The sequence below is a fragment of the Musca autumnalis genome, unplaced genomic scaffold (genome assembly GCF_047663935.1).
Source record: "Musca autumnalis isolate F117 unplaced genomic scaffold, ASM4766393v1 scaffold_1, whole genome shotgun sequence".
Classification (NCBI taxonomy): Eukaryota; Metazoa; Arthropoda; class Insecta; order Diptera; family Muscidae; genus Musca; species Musca autumnalis.
In genome coordinates this window covers 173294926-173314243 of record NW_027411644.1, presented here as the reverse complement: position 1 = coordinate 173314243, position 19318 = coordinate 173294926, and the positions used below count along the sequence as shown (strand labels likewise).

Here is a 19318-nt window from a genome sequence, read left to right as displayed (position 1 = left end):
TCCAGCCAGACAGACAGACGGACGGACGGACATGGCTAAATAACTCCAAATTATCTGAAAGGATTTATCCAAACACACTTGGGGTATAAAACTATTAATTCGATGAAGCACATTTTGCCAGTATGAAAGTGTATACACGCTCGTTAGCATAAAAGCTGAGGGTATAAAAAAGCGAGCGAGGTCAATTTTTATACCCTCAGCATTTATTCTAACGAGGGTATATACACTAGGGTTATGACTTTTTTACAACCTCATATCCCTGTATCATAGCGTGATGACTTTTGCCATAAGATTACATAAAATCTTAATTATAAGGTGATTCGGTGAAAAAACCTCACGCACAAAATGATTTCAAAATTTGAATTTATCAAAATTATGGACATTTTTTTGAAGTCACTGAAAACAGATATATAATTGAAAATAAACTTTAGAGCCACATGAGATAAATAAAATGACATAAAATTTATTTCTCACTATTTTTCTTCAATTCTGAGAATCGTAAAAATGTCGTAAACGCTTTTATTCAAAAATATAATTTTTTAACAAAAAACAAAAAATTTAAAATTTTTTCAAAGTGACTTTTTTCGCGACTTTTTTAATATTTGAATCAAATAAACGTTATTATAGTTATTAGTAGGCTTATATTTATAGGCGTACCGGTTAAAGTAACGACACTATGTGTTAGATACTTCCATAAGCTTTCAAACGTGGATATCGTTTGCAGTAATCGGTTCAGTAGAACCGGGGCTAACCCGGTTTTTAAATAACCGGCGAACCGGATCCGCAACCGTTGAAAATTATACATTTCCGTAATCAGCGCAACAAACCCTACCTTCGGACAAAACTTGAAAAAAATCCGAGAGTTTTCTATGGGGTCGTTCCCGTTGGGCTTTCGATTATACATGTGGGTTAAATGGGCTATTTTTGCATAAAATGACTCTAACATTGAATAACTCTACTAAACACACTCCGATTGTGTTGGAATTTTTTTTAGAAGATATCTATAATTTCGCTCTTCAAGAAAATTTATATTTTTTGGGGGACAGACCCGATTACTTCGCTTATTTTAGCCGGTTCGTCTGAATATGTGCATATTTCCCTTATAAGTGCATAAAAATCATGTGTTTTTTAGAACAGCTATATCTCAAGAATGGTTCCTTCTAAGAAAAAAATTTTAAGGGTCAAACTTGTAGATAATTTTTCTGTCTATAATATTTACTTTAGTTACTTTTTGATTAGATCAACCGTTTTCAAAAAATTAATCCGAAAACCTAAAAACCCTTAAATTTTGACCTTTGACCCCGAATAATTTTTTTTGCATATATGGGATCGATGGGGACTTTTAGGACGTTGCTTCTAATGGCAAACCCTAGCTCTCCACCAAAATTCAGCTTTGTGGGAATTTTTGCTATTTCAATGTCTATTTTGACCGGACTACATCGAAATAATGGTTTTCGACCCCAAGTATGTTTGAATGAAATCCGTTTCAGACAATTTGTAGTTGATTTAGTAATGTCCGTCCGTCTGTCTGGCTGGCTGGATGGAGCGCACGATAACTCTCGATTGGATCAACCGATTCGGTCCAAAAATTGGCTTTCGTAGTATTTTGCCCAAACTTAGTTTAAGTTCGAAGATGGGCTATATCGGTCCACTCCTTCCGGTGCCTCCCCCACAAAAGTTCGAAAATGTTCGTAAAATTCGTGCACACGATAACTCTTGAAGGAAGTAACCGATTTGATCCATACTTTGCACATCGTGAAATTTCTGCCAGACTTAGATGAGATTCCTATATGGACTCAATCGGTCCACTCCTTCCGGTACCTCCCACACAAAATTTTGGATAAGTTCAGATTGGGAGCTGCTCTCGAATCCCTTTGATTTTTGTTGCAACAACTTGTATTCGCTGCCCATCATACGACGGTACAAGTTTTATCAGGGGCATGTGCATACTTTCTGAGAAAATAGCCTGAAAAATGCATAAAGCCCCTATGACACCGTGTATAGTGGTTGGAGCGCAAGATAAATCTCGAAAGGATCTGACGATTCTGTCCATAATTTGGCCTTCGTAATATTTTGTCCCAACACAGTTTAAATTCGAAGATAAGCCATATCGGTCCACTCCTTCAGGTACCTCTCCCACAAAAGTTCAAAAATGTTCGGAAAATTGTGCGCAGAGAAGGGAGAGACCGATGTAATCCATACTTTGCACATCCTAATATATCTACCAGATATAGATCAGGTTCGAATAAGGACTATATTTGTCTACTCCTTCTGGTACCTCTCACACAAAATTTCGGATAAGTTCACTTTAAGACCTGCTCTCGAATCACTTTGATTTTTGTTGAAGCGATTTGCATTCGCTATCTCCATTACGACGGTAATAGTTTTCACAGGGGCAAGTCCGTATTTCTTGGGAAAACAGCCCGAAAGTTGAAAAAACCCCTATGTCACCATATGTGGCGGTCGGAGAGCACGGTAACTCTCGAACTGTTCAACCGATTTGGCCCAACATTTGGTCTTCGTCATATTATATCCAAACTTAGTTTCATGGGACAATACCGGTCCACAACTTCCGGTACTTTTCCCCAATATTTAAAAAATGTCACTAAAATGCTAGGCCTATATCACTTGAATGGGGCAACCAATTTGGTCCAAACTTTGGATCTCCTAATATTTTGTCAAAATTTAGTTTAACTTCTAAAATATCCCATATCGGGCCTCTCTAAGGGTACCTCCCCCACAAAAGTTCAACATTTGTGTCTAAGTGCAGTTAATTCCTAATACACATTTTTGTCGGCAAGTTTAAATGTCCAAAAAGGGCGACAAAATTCTGAGACTTTAAATACATTCGAAAGTTTCACTTCACATTGGCTGAGGATATATAACTGTCGGCAAAGCCGACTGACACTTTTTTACTTGTTCTTTCCATAAAAACCTATGACGTATATTTGAAAAAAAGTTATCAAAATCGGTTCAGCCGTTCTCAACTGATGTAATGGCCAACGAACGGCATTTGATTTTTTATAAACATTTGCAACTAAATCCACAGCCACTCTATTTAAAACATGTTTTGAGGAGCTGAAAATGACAGCCACAAAATACCCCAAAACTCTGGGGGTAGTGTCACACCTATCAGTGACTGTAGGAGCTACAACTAAAAGGGTGTCCGAACATAACTCGCAAAATTATCTGTCCAGTCATCTGTATTATATTTTAATTTTTAATGATTTTGTAAGGCAAAGACGGTTTTTTTTATCTGCCCATTTCTGTTTTTTTCCAATTTAAATTGCTTTAATATGCGAATAAACAATGTTTCATTTTTTTTTTGCTTTTTGTAAGCAAATAAATCATAGACTGTGGCGACAAAATTGTGTTAATTTCGCAGTATTTTTTTTTTCAAGTCTTCTTTTGGGAATTTAACATAAATGTTTGCGACTGACAAATATGTACACAGGATCTTCATAAAAATTTCCCACATTTCAAATTACAGATTACAATGAAGAAAACAAAGAATTCATCAAGTGTTATTATCCCCAATTTTCTTCGTTAGGTTTTTTTCAACTGAAAATAAAAACAGCAAAAAACCTTAGGTCGGATGAAAAAATGAATAAGCCACTGCTTAAAACCACTGTTAATTAAAATGATTCGCCATACTGCCAATCAAAGGACTTTTTTTCGTCTTCGTCTTCTTCCTTTGGTTGCTAACAATAAAAAAACGTTTGATTTTTTTCTTGACTAGAATATGAGAAAAAGAAAAAAATACTCAAAATGATGAAACAACAAGAAAGCCGAGTTTAGGGAACCTCATGAATTTCAAATGAATCCTTAATGTTGATAGAGGTTTCGTACGTTTTTCATTTTTTTCGGTTTCTTGAGGATTTGTTTTTTGGGTCGCCTAATTTTTTCCATTGAAAAAGCATTAAAATTTTAAATTAATTAAATTAACCTCAAGCATGAATTTTTGTTTTGAATTTTGTTGTGCGACATTCTTGGTATTTTCAAGACTTGCTCTCTCTCCTCATCTCATTGTTTTTCGCAGGAGGCAAGGCAATGTGATGTTGTTTATTTATTATGCCATTCAAATATTCAAGGTTATTTAAAACTACTTTCAGGCAATGTGGAATTGGGTTAAACAAAATTTATCGAATATTAATTGACATGATTTGTGGCAAAAAGGCAGAAAAGAGACGTTATAGAGGAAAGTGCGGTTAAAAAAAAAAACACGATGTTTTGCACACCATTAATGCAATCAGTAAGGAAATATTTACGAACACCATGGCTTAAGTTTAAGATACAAATTTCAAAACATTAAAATTGGATCAGTAATAGCTCAGACCATCCACAATCTATTTAGTATTGTTGTTGTTGTAACAGTGTTTTTATATCCTCAGCATTTATGATAACCAGGGTATATACACTTTCATATGTGCAAAATGTGCCTCATCGAAATAATGGTTTTACACCCAAGTATGTTTGGACGAAATCCGTTTCAGAAAATTTGGAGTTGATTTAGCCATGTCCGTCCGTCTGTCTAGCTGGAGCGCACGATAACTCTCGAACGGATCGACCCATTCGGTCCAAGATATGGCTTTCGTAATATTTTGCCCAAACTTAGTTTAAGTTCGAAGATAGGTTATATCGGTCCACTCTTTCGGGTACCTCCCCCACAAAAGTTCGAAAATGTTCGGAGTAACCGATTTGGTTTATACTTTGCACATCGTGAAATTTCTACCGGACATAGATAAGGTTCCAATATGGGCTCAATCGGCCTACTCCTTCGGGTACCTCCCACACAAAATTTCGGAAAAGTTCAGTTTAGGACCTGCTCTCGAATCGCTTTGATTTTTTTCTGTAACAGCTTGTATTCACTGCCCACCATACGTCGGTACAAGTTCCATTAGGGGCAAGTCCATACTTCCTGGGAAAAAATCCTGAGGGGGTGCAAAAACCCCTTCCACACCGTGTGTAGAGGTTGAAATGCAAGATAACTCTCAAACGGATCAGCCGATTCGGTCCAAAATTTGGCCTTCGTAATATTTTGTCCAAACTTAGTTTAAGTTCGAAGAAAAGCCATATCGGTCCACTCTTTAAGGTACCTCACCCACAAAAATTCCAAAATGTTCGGAAAAATTTTGCGCACGATAACACTTGAAGGCAGAAATGGTCCAAAATTTGGCATTCGTCATATTTTATTCCGGTACTTCCCCCAATATTTAATAAAGGTCACTAAAATGGTGTGAACGGTATCCATTGAACGGAGCCACATAATTCAGAAAAGTCACTAAATACATTCGATCTGTCAGTAGATGAATGTTTCAATTCACATAGGCTGAGTGTATATCTCTGTCGGCAAAGCCGACTGATACTGTTTTACTTGTTATTTTATGTTTTTTCTGCTTAATCTGGATCTGGGTCTATCTTCAGTTCTAGTAATTTAGTTGCTTCGATAGTAACCACAAACCTACTGGAGTTAGCTGCGACATATGGGGGATGTTCTCCGAGGACCGCATTTACACGATAGTTGCTTATGACACGTGCAAATGCAACCGTGGGAATGTTATTTAAATCTGCTTGATGGGCTTGTTAAACCTGCTTGATCTCTTTTAAGGTTGGACTTCCTCTTTCTAGATCATTTATATATCTTCTGACATGCCTGGGTGGGGGAATTTTGTCCTATCCACCATATGGTAATTAGGATGGCTCTCACGGTAACACCCGAGCAATTACTGCAACGAAACCATGTCATTATGTTGCTGTACTGAAATAATCTAGGTCTCCTCATTTAGATGGTACACTGAAAACATGAGAAGGCACCCTGTTGCAGTTTTCAGGGCGAGGATCTGTTCCATCGCTCACTACACTGGGACCACATGGCTTACCACAGAACTGACCTATCGCCTTATAATTGGTCAACAAGCTTTCTTTATCTGCTCCCCAAGTGATGCCGGCTAGAGACTTGATGACATTGTTCTTATATCCCAGCTTGTCGCAAATAGCTGCGACATGCACGGACGACATGAGCATGGTGTCGAATGTGACTCTTAGAATTTTGGGGTAGTTAGTGGTCGGAATTCTGCTACCATGACATTCAACACCGTTCTCACTTCTGTCGGTCATGTGGTGAACAGAGAGGCCGTGGATTTAGTGTCGGATATTTGCATATTCCTCGCGTGGAAAAAGGTGGTAACATCAGTTGTAGGTGGTAGGAGTTCAGCCTTTTAAAAATGACATCAGGGAAGATAACTGACCCCAAGATCTTACAATCATCCGCATATGTTACGATCTCAATGTTAAAAAAATAGGGAACTCTCTGTTTCACTCTACGGGGTTGGTCTTATTGTTCCTGAATTTCACGTACGACTGGCGTCCACACATATAATTGTTTATACAACTTTTCAAGCTTCGTCGGAGGTTTGTCTGCTCGATGTCCTCAAACAATGTGGAGTGCCTGACAGTGTCAAAGGCTTTTGATAAATCGAGCGCCACCATCACTGTTCTATCACCGACATACCCTGGTAGAGTCCTGCCAACCTGCCCATTTTCCAGACTTCGGGAACGATGAGGTTGGCTAGCGAGAGGTTAAGGACTTTAGTGAGTACACCACTCCCAGCACATCCAACTGTTTCAGCAATACCATGGAGGTTCCATCAGGGCTCAAAGCTTTGGATAATTTAGCGTTCCTGATGACATTCGCAACATCATCCATTGTAAATTATGGTGGTTCATCCTCGGCAGTAAAATATCTAATGCGACGTAGTACTCTGCTCTTCGTCCTGGCACTCCCGTTGTCAATTGCAAAAATTTGAGCACCTCTTCGGGCCAATCATCGTAACATCGCCAAAAGTGAGAGAGATCATATTTTCCTTGTTTCCATGGTTCGATAGTGACTCAACCGTTGCCCACTAATCACTTATTTCGGCTCCAATGTTGCATCATCATTTGAAGTTTGATTTAACCACTTATGTTCATCGTCCAACCTATTAACTTCCAGTATCATCTCCCTGACTCTTGGGTCGCTGGGGTTGGCACAACGAAGTTCATCACGTTCATTTGCTAATCCCGTCGGCTTTGCTGGGAGGTTTGGCCTCACTTAGGGTATTCGAAGAGCAGGTATATGGCGAGCGGCTAGTGAGCTATCTGAAACTCGGCACATTCGCTTTCCCATGATTGATTAAAGTGTGGTGTTCAGAGGTGATGAAATCGGTCGGCGTGCTGATGAAGACAATTATGGAAGATGGTCTCTGACCCAAGAGAAACGTCGAGTTGCCAGGTGACGTCATTTGTCAGACCCGGTGACACGATGGTAATTTCAGGCTAACTGTGACACTCTCTGCTAATTCTGGTAGGGGCGTCCTCATTAACTGTGCAAAACATAGAGCTATCAATATGCTCAACAAGCATTGTACCCCACTGGTCGTTTCCGAGGACCGAATGCCACAGACCAGACTGGCTACTGTTGGGCCTATTACCAGGATTGGCTGGATGTATAGGTTCAGAAAATATACCTCGGTAGTTCCACACCTGACTGCTACCCCATACAATCCATGTTCGGGTCATTAGAGCCAACATCAAGCGAGATAGGTTTGTATTGAACAGACTGGTGCAATACGAAAACGAATCCTCACCTCCACTTCTGGTGTGATCTTTCCTCAGTACGTTGTAACTCTGTAAGCTGCAGTTATTGTTGAGCTTAGTTTCCAGCACCGACGCGATCATGATATTTTTCCGACTCATGAAATCCACTATTTCCTCGATCTTACCTAGGAGTCCATTGCAATTAAATTGCAAAAAGCATTCATTTTCAAGGAATTGGAACAACAATGGTTGGTGTTAAACGCTGCATCCTCACGAAGATGGTCCACTTGTTGCAGTCCTCAACGCGGCATTCTGGCAACTTTTAATATTTTTAAATTGCCATACCACACTGTTGCCGCATAACTTATAAGAGCAAGAAGCAACAAAACTTCTATCGCTGTAGCCCTAGAGGCGACTAAGACTAGGGCAGCCTCCGTACATTCATTACATCTCACCAAAGTTGACATATGGTGAAAGCGGATTTGGAAAACAGAATAGATCCCTGGCCCGGGGTTCTTCTCTATACCGGCGCGGACCCAATGAGCTCGGAGCAGACCTTCCAGGATAAATTGCCGCTCCAATGGTGAAAAAATATACGAACACAAGCACGTAATTGTTGATGTGACGGTCCCTGGTTGATGATGTCTACGACTCAATCCGATGCAAAGAACTCGCCGTCGTGGGATTGACCTTCATTGTTTGACCACCTACGCCAAACTAATTTATTTTATTGTAAAGGAAGGATTTCTTATTTTATTGTCTCTCCTTTAATTTGTCTCAATTGGCTTCTTTACTGGGACCAATATGGACTCTATCGGAACTGCCCCAATTACAAAAGTGTTTTTCATATGGCAAGTCCATACTTCCTGAGAAAATAACCCAAAATGTGTAAAAAACCTCTATGTACTGCCACAACTTCCGGTATCTCTCTCCAAAAGTTAAAAAAATGGTACGCGCGAAATCTCTTGAACGTAGCTACTACCAATTTGGTCCAAACTTTGGATATCCATTTAGTTTAACTTCTAAAATGGTCCATATCGGTCTTGTCCTTAGGGAAACTCCCCCACCCATGTTCAACAATTTTGTGGAAGTGCAGTTTAGGGTCGGTTCGAAGATCCCTTGGAAATTTATATCGATGCTACTATTTCTGTAGCATTAAATTTGGTATAATTACATTTGTCATTCCGTTTGTAACACATCGAAATATTCATCGGAGACCCTATAAGGTATATATATTCTTGATCAGGGTAAAATTCTAAGTCGATATAACCATGTCCATCTCTCCATCCGTCTGTTGAAATCAAGATACAGTTCGCAATTTTTAAGATTGAGCTTTGTAATTTGGTACATAAATTTCTATTACTCCTAGGATGTTTGGTATTGCAAATGGGCTACATCGGCCCATGGTTTGATATGGCCCCCGTAGAACAGTTCCACCCGATTTTTGGTATTTTGAAGGTTTTAGCTTGATTATGACACCGAAATGGCTGAAATTTGGTACATAGTCTTCGTTGGGGGTATAAAACTATTCCCCAGAAGTTTGTCGGTATACACCCACGTCTTCATATAGCCCCCATAGAACTGTACCTACAGATTTTCGGTATTTTGAAGGTCGAAGGTTCATCCGAAATGGCTGAATTTGGTATTTAGTCTTTAATTGGGGTATAAAATTTTCCATATGAAATTTGTCGGTATACGCCCACGCCTTCATATAGCCTCCATAGAACTGTACCTACAGATTTTCGGTATTTTGAAGGCTGTGGCCTCAATGTTCCTCCGAAATGGCTGAAATTTGGTATTTAGTCTTCACTTGGGGTATACAACTTTCCATATGAAATTTGTCGGTATAGGTCCACGCCTTCATATTGCCCCCATAGAAGTGTACCTTCCGATTTTCGGTATTTTGAAAGTTGTGGCTTCTATATTCCACCAAAATGGCTGAATTTGGTATTTAGTCTTCATTGGGGGTATTCAACTTTTCCCTCTAAATTTGTCGGTATAGCCAACGTCTTCATATAGGCACTATAGAACGGTACATCCCAATTTTCGGTATTTTGAAAGTTAGCCACATTGTTTTACCGAAATTGATGGAATTTGGTTTTTAGTCTTCTTCATAAACGAAAGGACACTGAACAATTCTGTTTCACTTCAATACAACTCGTGGTGTTTTACTGGTTTCTACTTCTAAAAACCAAGACAAGAAGAAGTAGAACAAGAGCATGAAAATTCCTTATGAAGTTGTGATGATTTTCATAAAAATATGGGTTTTAAGCGTTACTCATACCTTTCGCTCTTAACGAACTTTGGCAATAAATGTTAATTTCAATCATCAACTTACTTTCAAGCAGCAACATCAAAATTTCTTCAGATTATCCTGCTTAAGAAGGAACAAATCTGCATGTGTAGCAAATTCTTGTATAAGTATAACCTTCATTCGTATGTATGTACGTATCTATTTAAGTGAGTAAAGCTATGTAAATGTGTATGTATGCCACTGCTTAAGTTCATAATTACAAGAATCTACTTAATAAGTTAATTGCTTGTTTTTTTTTTGTTTTTGTTCGGCTTTTAACTGTATTTAAGTCAAACGAAATTTTAGCCGAGATTTTGGTTATATAATGGGAACATTTGAGGGTAAACCTCTTCCTCTACCACCATAATCTTCCAATTCCAATCTACACATGTACAAACTTTTACATACGCATTACAATTGTTAAATACACAATTTATATGCAAACGTGCGTCAGTCAGTGTGGTAGGGAGCGAATGAGTGCCTTGGATGTATAGAGGATGGTTGGTTGGTTGGCTGATTGACATGTCGGTTATTACAGATGTTTAATTACTGATTTAATATCCTGACGTAATTGTGTAACAAATGTAAGATTTTACTCAGATATACATACGAGTATTTGTATCTGTCCAAAGGTCAATGTTTATTTTTGGATTTATCTCGCGTTTCAATCGAAAACGTTACCGCAGTGGTTTTATAAGCAGAAAGGAAGTAGTGGCTGATATATTTAATAAAGGCAAACATGGGAAGTAATGGCGGGTAGGTGAAGCGTGGACATAGGGTGAAAACTGTGTGTAAAATATAAGAAGCAATGAATATTGTTTCACTGAGATTGGTCAGGTCAATAAGACTAGGAAAAATCAATGCAATGATGTGATGAAAAGTGGCATGGGACAACAAATAAGCGAAGTGGTGGACGTAAATGCTCTGTAAAGGGGTCACTAATTTTAAACAGTGAAATTTTCGTAGGTGACTAGATAAATTTTTGAAGTTTCTAAACATCACTTGTGAGTGATTTTTGGGAGTGTTAATAACTCTCGGCCCAATATCGAGAGAAATATGGAGAATAACTTTTAATTCAACTGAGGAAGAATCGGACCAGAAATGGAAGTGGAGGATTAGCTTTCCTATTACACCAGTCTGTTCAACACAGACCTATCTCGCTTGAGCCTGGCTAGCCTGGCTCTAATGACCCGTAAATAGAATATATGGGGGTAGCAGTCAGATTTGAAACTGCCGAAGTAGGGTTGCTGAACGTGTACATTCCGCCGATAAATAGCTGTACTCCAGGTTATAGGACCAATATTTAACTCACTTTTGGATGACCTTCCGTCGGGGGACTTTAATGCTCATCATGAGTTGTCGCATTCGGTCCTCGGAAACGACCAGAAGAGTATAGTGCTGGATGAGCAGATTGATGGATCTACGTTTTGCACGATCAGTGAGAACGTCCCTACTAGAGTTAGCGATCACAGTTCGCCAGACATAACCATCGTGTCACCATAATTGTCTCCATCAATGACATGCTTTCGTTGCAGTATCTGCTCGGATGTTACCGTGAGAACCATCCTAATCACAGTATGGTGGATAGGACCGCCCCACCCAAGCATGTCAGGATTGATCTTCATGATCTAGAAAGAAAGCGAAACCCTACATCAACAAGGTTTAAATAGCATTCACACGAATGCAATTGCAGATGCCGTAAACAACTATCGTGTGAATGTGGTTCTCAGAGAACATCCCGCATCTATCGCAGCTGAAAGACGTTAGCTACCATGACAAACCAGAGTAGTTTTGGCTCAACTACGCTCGGGATGGTGCAGCCGTGTGAATTCCTACAGGGCAAGGATTGATGACACCGTGCAAAACATCTGCCTAGCAGGCGGCATAGGCCGCACGACTCCGTCCACCCTGCCAAACCTCCTCAACTAACTCCATTATTTATGGTTGCATTCCATCGAACCAGACACATTTTTAGAGTTGTAGAATGACCCAAAGCTAGATTAAGCGGACGAGCGAACATACAAACATATCAAATACTGTTACAATGAACACTGGACCCGAACACCTGCAGCACCAATACCGAACCATCGAGTTCAATCATCTAAAAACTCGAAGAACGAATAATAATGTTCCGTTTATATTCAATTCGTCTATATCCGCACATCGAATCGACGAATCCGGCTCGTCTGAAAAACTGAATAACGAATCATCGAGTTCCCGATCAGTTTCAGATCCGAACAGTGAGTCAACGAGTTGTCGATCATCTTAAAATCATCTACAACCAGACAGCGAATGATCGAATCCCCGATCACTCACAATACCGACCAACGAATCATGGAGTTCCCGATTATATCCAAAACGCCTACATCACAACATCAGCTACTAATCGTTTGCACCCAATTCTCTGGTCTTCGACATTAATGAATCTTTTCCACCATATAAAAACCAACACTGGGGATCTATATTAATTATTAAACTCTTGTGTGGACAAATTGAATTACCAGCTCTCCTGGTTCTATCTACAGCTAATTTTGCATGCACTATCCACTTACTTACCCTCAATTCCAAGTGCCGTCTTCCTCAAAGTGTAAAATAGTCGATCACACACTACGACACTGAAACACATCTTATCGCATTTGAACATAAAAATCAATAAACATCTGATTTAACTTTCAAACAAAAAAGGACTTATGGCGATTTTGAGCGTGGCTTAACTTACTCCAACCAACGACAAAACCACGTTAAACAATGTCAGGCACCCGTTTCGATGGTTATAGTGTCCACCAGCTATATTAATTGGTCACCGCAGGATTGTTTAGAGGTTTTGGACTATTATGAAAGGAAGGTTGATCTGGTCTACGAAAAAATACCAAAAGATTAGGGTAGAAGTTGCTTAACATACTTAAACTTCGTTTGATGAAAAAAAATTCCTTCTGGCTGTCCGTCCCAAAGTACGGCTCGCAATATTTAATATAGAGCTTTATAATTTGGTAAAGAAGTTTTTATTACTCCTAGAACAACGTTTTGATATAGCCCCCATATAACAATACCTCCCGATTTTCGGTATTTTGAAGGTTTTAACTTCATTGTCACACCTAAATGACTGGTATTTTGCCTTCCTTGTGGCTAAAAAGCTTTCCTCCAGAAATTTGTCAGTACAAGTCATCCTTTTCATATAGCTCTAATAGAACCGTGCCTCCCGTTTTTCGGTGTTTTCACTATTGCACCAAAATGGCTGATATTTAGTCTTCCTTGAGCCTACAAAATGTTCACCCTGAAAATTGTAAGTTCAGGTCCCCGTTTTGATATAGCTCCCATAGAACGGTACCTCCCTATTTTCGGCATGTTAAAGGTTTTAGCCTCGTTATCACACCGAAATGTCCGAAAATTGATATCTAGTCTTCTTTGCAGCTACAAAACTGATCTCCAGAATAGTCAGTACTGATGTATCCCCCACATAACGGTACATTCCGATTTTGGTTATTTTGAGGATTTTAGCTTATTTGTAGACCTCAAATATGGTTGGACGAAATCCGTTTCAGATCTGGTTGGAATTTTGGGCATCGCAATATTTCGTCCAAACTTAGTTTAAGTTCGAGTATAAGCTATATAGGTCCACTCTTTCCGTTACCTCCTCCACAAAAGTTCAATAATTTTCGCTAAAATGGTGCGCTGACCGAATTGCTGATAACTTTGCATATGGTAATATTACTTCCAGGCATGAATATGGATTAAATCGGTATACTCCTTCGTGCATCCCCACAAGTTGTTGTAACAACTTGTATTCACAGCCCCCCATATGACGGTACAAGTTTCATCAGAAGCAAGTCCATACTTCCTGAGAAAATAGCCTGAAAGTTGCAAAAACACCTATGACACCGTGTGTAGTGTTTGTAGCGCAAGATAACTATCGAACCGATCTGCCGATTCGGTCCAAAATTTCGCCTTCTTAATATTTAGTCCAAAATTAGTTTAAGTTCGAAGATGGGTTATATCGGCCCACTCCTTCCGGTACCTCCCCCACAAAAGTTCAAAAATTTTCGGAAAAATTGTGCGCACGATAACTCTTGAAGGGAGTGACCGATTTGGTCCATACTTTACACATCCTAATATATCTACCGGATATAGATCAGGTTCGAATGTGGACTTTATTTGTCCACTTCTTCGGGTACCCCCCCCCATAAAATTTCGGATAAGTTCACTTTAAGACCTGCTCTCGAATTATTTTGATTTTTGTTGAAGCAACTTGCAATCGCTGCCTCAATTACAACGGTAAAAGCTTTTTCGGGGAACAAGTCCATACTTCTTGAGATAACGGCTCGAAAGGCGTAAAAAACATCTATGAAACCATATGTAGTGCCTGGAGCAGGGCTTCCGAGTCGGAGTCGAAAAAAATGACTCGACTCCGACTCTGGGCAAAATTTTTTCCTACATTTATTAATACACGGTTTATTTTATTCTTATATGAAAAATATTCGAACAAAAATGTTGTTTGCCCGTTTATACATATTATAAGAAAAAACTTTGAAAATATATAGGCAAAAATTATATTATACTCAGTTAGAGGATGAGGAAGATGATATTTAGCTCCACCATAATAAATTTCTATATCTATTTTGTCATGTCAGTATGTCAGATGATTTTATCATAGAGTTTTAATTTATATATTTTAAATTCGTCACAGAATTCTTACCAAGCCGAATTGTTTTAATTTCACATATTGTTTCTTATATTGGTCAAGGTTTTTATAGCCCATTTAAGATTATAATGTTCAAAGCTTAAATATTTTATCACGGAGAGGGGTGCCAGTCGAACATAATTTCGGTTTTATTGAGTTTTCATTTCAATGTGATAAATCCAAGATTTATATGCAAGTTTTGTAGTTGATTATTATATTAGAAAAAATGTTCTCTGAAGGAATATCTTATGAAAAAGCCAGTATATAGGAATGAATTGTATATACTTACTTACTTAGCTGGCCCATTACAGAACATTTGTTCTATAGGCCGAACTAAGAAAAGATCTCCAATTCTCTCTATTTGTTGCTTCGTTTTCTGGAATACCGCGCCTTTTCATCTCATCATCCACTTGTTTGCGCCATTCTGCGTGCACCGCCAAGCGGTCCGTGTTTATACACCTTTTTAGCGGGGTCATCATCGCTCATTCTTATGATATGGCCTAGCCAACGCAATCGCTGCATCTCGATACGTTTAACAATATTGATGTCGTTGTACAGCAAATACAGCTCGTGGTTCATGCGACGTCGATATTCACCGTCAACGCAGATTTTCTCTCAAACACACCAAGCACTGCCATGTCTGCTTGCGCGAGTACCCAGGCTTCGGAGCCATACATCAGCACGGGTAGAATCAGTGTTTTGTAGAGCGTTATTTTTGTTTGACGAGATGTGGCTTTGTTTTTAAACTGCTTACTTAAACCAAAGTAGCATCTGTTGGTCAATACAATTCTTCTTTTTATTTCACAACTGATGTCGTTTGTTGTGTTTAAGGAGGTGCCGAGGTAGACGAAGTCTTTTACTACCTCAATATTATAGGAACCAACTTCCACAGTCGGTCCGAGCTCAATGGACGCATTGCGCGTCGACACCATCAACTTGGTCTTCTCACCGTTTACCGCCAGACCCACTTTAGCAGATTCTCCTTCGACCTTCACAAAGGTATCAGTTACTTCTTTTACTGATGGGCCTATGATGTCTATATCATCAGCATAAGCAAGTAGCATGTGACTATTGGTGTAGATTGTGCCACTTCTTTTGACGTTTGCCTCTCGTATAACCTTTTCCAGCAGGATGTTAAAGAGATCTCCTTGTCTGAAACCTCTTTTGGTACCAAACTCTTCGGAGAAGTTCTTTCCTATTTTAACTGAGGACCTCGTGTCAGTTAAAGTCATTTTGGCTTGGAATACCTTTGAACGCAGCGAGCTGTCGAAGGCTGCTTTATAATCGACAAAAAGGTGGTAGGTGTCGATATGCATCTCTTGGGTCTTCTCCAGGATTTGCCGCAGGGTAAATATCTGGTCAATGGTGGACTTGCCAGGTCTAAAGCCGCATTGGTATGGTCCAATATCTCGTTGACCAGGCTTTAGTCGTTCGCACAATATCCCTGACACGATCTTGTAGGCAATAGGGAGCAGACTTATGCCCCTGTAATTGGAGCACACAGTCTTATCACCCTTCTTGTGGACTGGACATAGGATGCTCACGTTCCAATCGTCGGGTACGCGTTCTTCCTGCCAGATGGTGCTAACTAGCTGATGCATACACCTTATCAGTGTGTCGCCTCCGGTTTTGAACAGCTCGGCTGGTAGGCCATCTGCTCCTGCCGCCTTATTATTCTTTAGCCGGTTTATTGCTGTCCTTACCTCATCTTGGCTGGGCGGTGTACATTCAATACCATCTTCTGTGATTGGATCTGTGGTATCTTCGCCGTCTTCACTGCTATCGGATACCAACAGTTTGGAAAAATGTTCTTTCCATATCCTGAGCACACTCTCTGTATCAGTTACCAAATTACCTTGTTGGTCTCTACAGGAGGATATGCCTGTACCAAAGCCATCAGTTTGATGCTTCACTCTTTGGTAGAATTGTCGGACTTCATTCTGGCTCCTGTACATCTCGATTTTTTCACACTCCCGGTGGCAGCACGACACCCCTGATCATACCATGGATTCCTTGGTGGAGGCCTCTGGTATCCAGGTATGGATTTTGCGGATGTTTGCATGGAAAGGGCAATGCTTTGCCATTGCGCTGATATGTTATCGGGATGAGGAGTACTTTGATTAAGCAATTGGGCTAGTTGAGTGGAATATGCTGTGGCTATCTGTTGTGATTGCAGCTTACCGATGTCTAACTTTCGTGTTGTGTCTGTTCGTACTTTGTTTGCTACGTTTAAGCGGGTGCGTACCTTTGATGCAACAAGGTAGTGGTCCGAATCAATGTTTGCGCCTCGGTACGATCGTACATCCAACACGCTCGATGAATGTCTTCCATCTATCACAACATGATCAATTTGATTTCTTGTTTTCTTATCTGGAGACAGCCAGGTGCCCTTATGAATATCGAGATGATTAAATCTGGTACTGCTAACTACCATGTTTTTTGCAGCTGCAAAGTCTATCAGCCTCATACCATTGTCAGATGTTTCACTGTGGAGGCTGAATTTCCCGACTGTTGGGCCAAAGATATTCTCCTTTCTAATTTTGGCATTAAAATCGCCTAGAATGACTTTAATGTCATGGGCAGGGCAACTGGCATATGTTTCTTCTAAGCGCTCGTAAAATATATATCAGTGGGAGCATGAGCGCAAATAAAGCTGATGTTGAAGAATTTAGCTTTTATTCGAATTGCAGCAAGTCTTTCATTCACTAGAGTGAAGCTGGATACCAGATGTTTTAGTCTCCGACTAACTACGAATCCGCAACCAAACTCATGCTTTACGTCATGGCAGCTATAATACAGTGCGTCACCTTTAGGTGTTGTTGTGACGCCTTTCTTACTTTTCAAGTACGTACTTTTCAAGTACGTCTGCCAATGCGTAGACTGCACCTTCTCTATAAATAGTGCGAACATTCCAGGTGCAGATTCGCAGACGTTTGCGGGGTTCGTCAACTTTAGAGGGGGTTGTTTTTCTTTTCTTTTGTTTTTTCATAGTATGCTGTTTTTTTCTAGGGTAGGGTTACTAACCCGACGCCCAACCCCAAGTTTTAACGTTCTTATGGGAGAACGCGCGGCACATGTTAGCTCACTACCTTTAACGGGTGTTAAAGGCAGTTCCCCAGGTGACACCACGGGGAGGTCAGTGTCCACTTGAGATGAAAGAGGGACCAAGATAAATCCTGGGCTTTGCCATGTTAAAACCGGTCAGGACCGTTGCTTGGTATCTTCCATCCCCTACGTCAGCCATGAATTTTATATACATTTTATTATTAATTTTGTGTGGTATTGAAAATTACCCTCGGAGTCGACTCCAGAGTCTGGAGTCGTGAAAAAGTCTACTCCAGAGTCGGAGTCAAACTAAAAATGGCTCGACTTCGAAACCCTGGTCTGGAGAGCAGAACTGATCAACCGATTTGGTCAAAACTTTGGCCTTCGTCATATTCTTTCCAAACTTAGTTTCAGTGCAAAGATGGGCAATACCGGTCCACAACTTCCAATACTTCCCCCCAATATTTAAACAAATGTCACTAAAATTGTATGCACGATATCTCTTGAACGGGGCAAGCAAATTTGGTCCAAACTTTAGATCTCCTTATATTTTGTCCACATTTATTTTAACTTCTAAAATAGACCATATCGGTCCTCTCCTAGGATACCTCCCAAACAAAAGTTCAACATTTGTGTCTAGGTGCAGTTTGGGACACAAAATTCTGAAAAGACCCTTAATACATTCGATTTATCCGTAGATGAAAGTTTCAATTCACATAGTATCTGTCGGCAAAGTCGACTGATACTTGTTTACTTGCTATATAATTCTAACATATCAATAATGTAATTCGATCTTCCTTAAAGCCTTATTGCATTTATGCCAATATCTATCTAAATATAATCAGAAAACAATCTTCCAACTAACTTTAACAAAAAGCTCTACTAATTATGAACGTTTTTCACTCCATCTCCAAAGCTAACTCAATTTACTTCAAAGTTTTATTAAATTTTCTCCATGACAATGATATTGATTAATGTCTTCCTGCTGTTGTTTCTAATAAAACCATTGTCCTTTTATAGTCTAGCCTTTGCGTATTTATTTACTTGCCGCAACTTCCTTTCATTCACAAAGTGAAGTGAAACCAGTTACGCACGTTTTTGTTCCTTTATTGGACAAATATCACGTCGTAAACTCCTACATTGCGTAGTTGTGCGCTGGACATTTATCTCTTAATTGTCCCTTGGGTGGACAAAATTGGATGTGTGCTGTCCGCGCTCATTATAATTTGGGCAAATTGTTCGACTTGCCATTGTTCTTCGGCTATCTAATTGGCAACAATAAATTAATTAGCACTCCATTTAGATGTCATCATCAATGGTGTGTTGGGGTCTTCTTCTCCTTCTTTAAGTGAATGCCAGTGCATTCAGCTGTGGCTTTATGGCTGGTTGTAAAGTTGCTATGTACACACATATGTATGTATGTATGTACTTCCTAATAAAGGGGAATGTAATCAAAGCGGACGATAAAATATTAAGGCACACAAGTCTTCTTTATGACCTCGCGGTCGAATTTAATATTTTATGTGTAGGCCATTAAATTATTTGTTGGATTGATCTGTTTTCACGTCCTTTTAGACCGATGTGTATGGGCTTTTCATTTTATTATATAAAAATTTACAAAAAGATTATAAAAATCTTTATTAAATCAATTCTCTTGGTCTTGCAATTGAAATGTTGTTCTCTCTTTCAAATATAAGGAATAAAAAGATATTTTTGATAACACTATA

At 39.4% G+C, this 19318-nt stretch overlaps 2 protein-coding genes across 8 annotated transcripts in view; one reads left to right on the top strand and one right to left on the bottom strand.

Annotated features, from left to right (window-relative positions):
* The window catches only part of wake (ankyrin repeat and fibronectin type III domain containing protein wide awake), a 785047-nt gene that overhangs the window by 32418 nt on the left and 733311 nt on the right, over nt 1-19318 (top strand). The window lies entirely within an intron of this gene.
* LOC141388746 (protein FAM50 homolog) overlaps nt 1-19318 on the bottom strand; it is a 157865-nt gene that overhangs the window by 44318 nt on the left and 94229 nt on the right. The gene's annotated exons all lie outside the window — the stretch shown is intronic.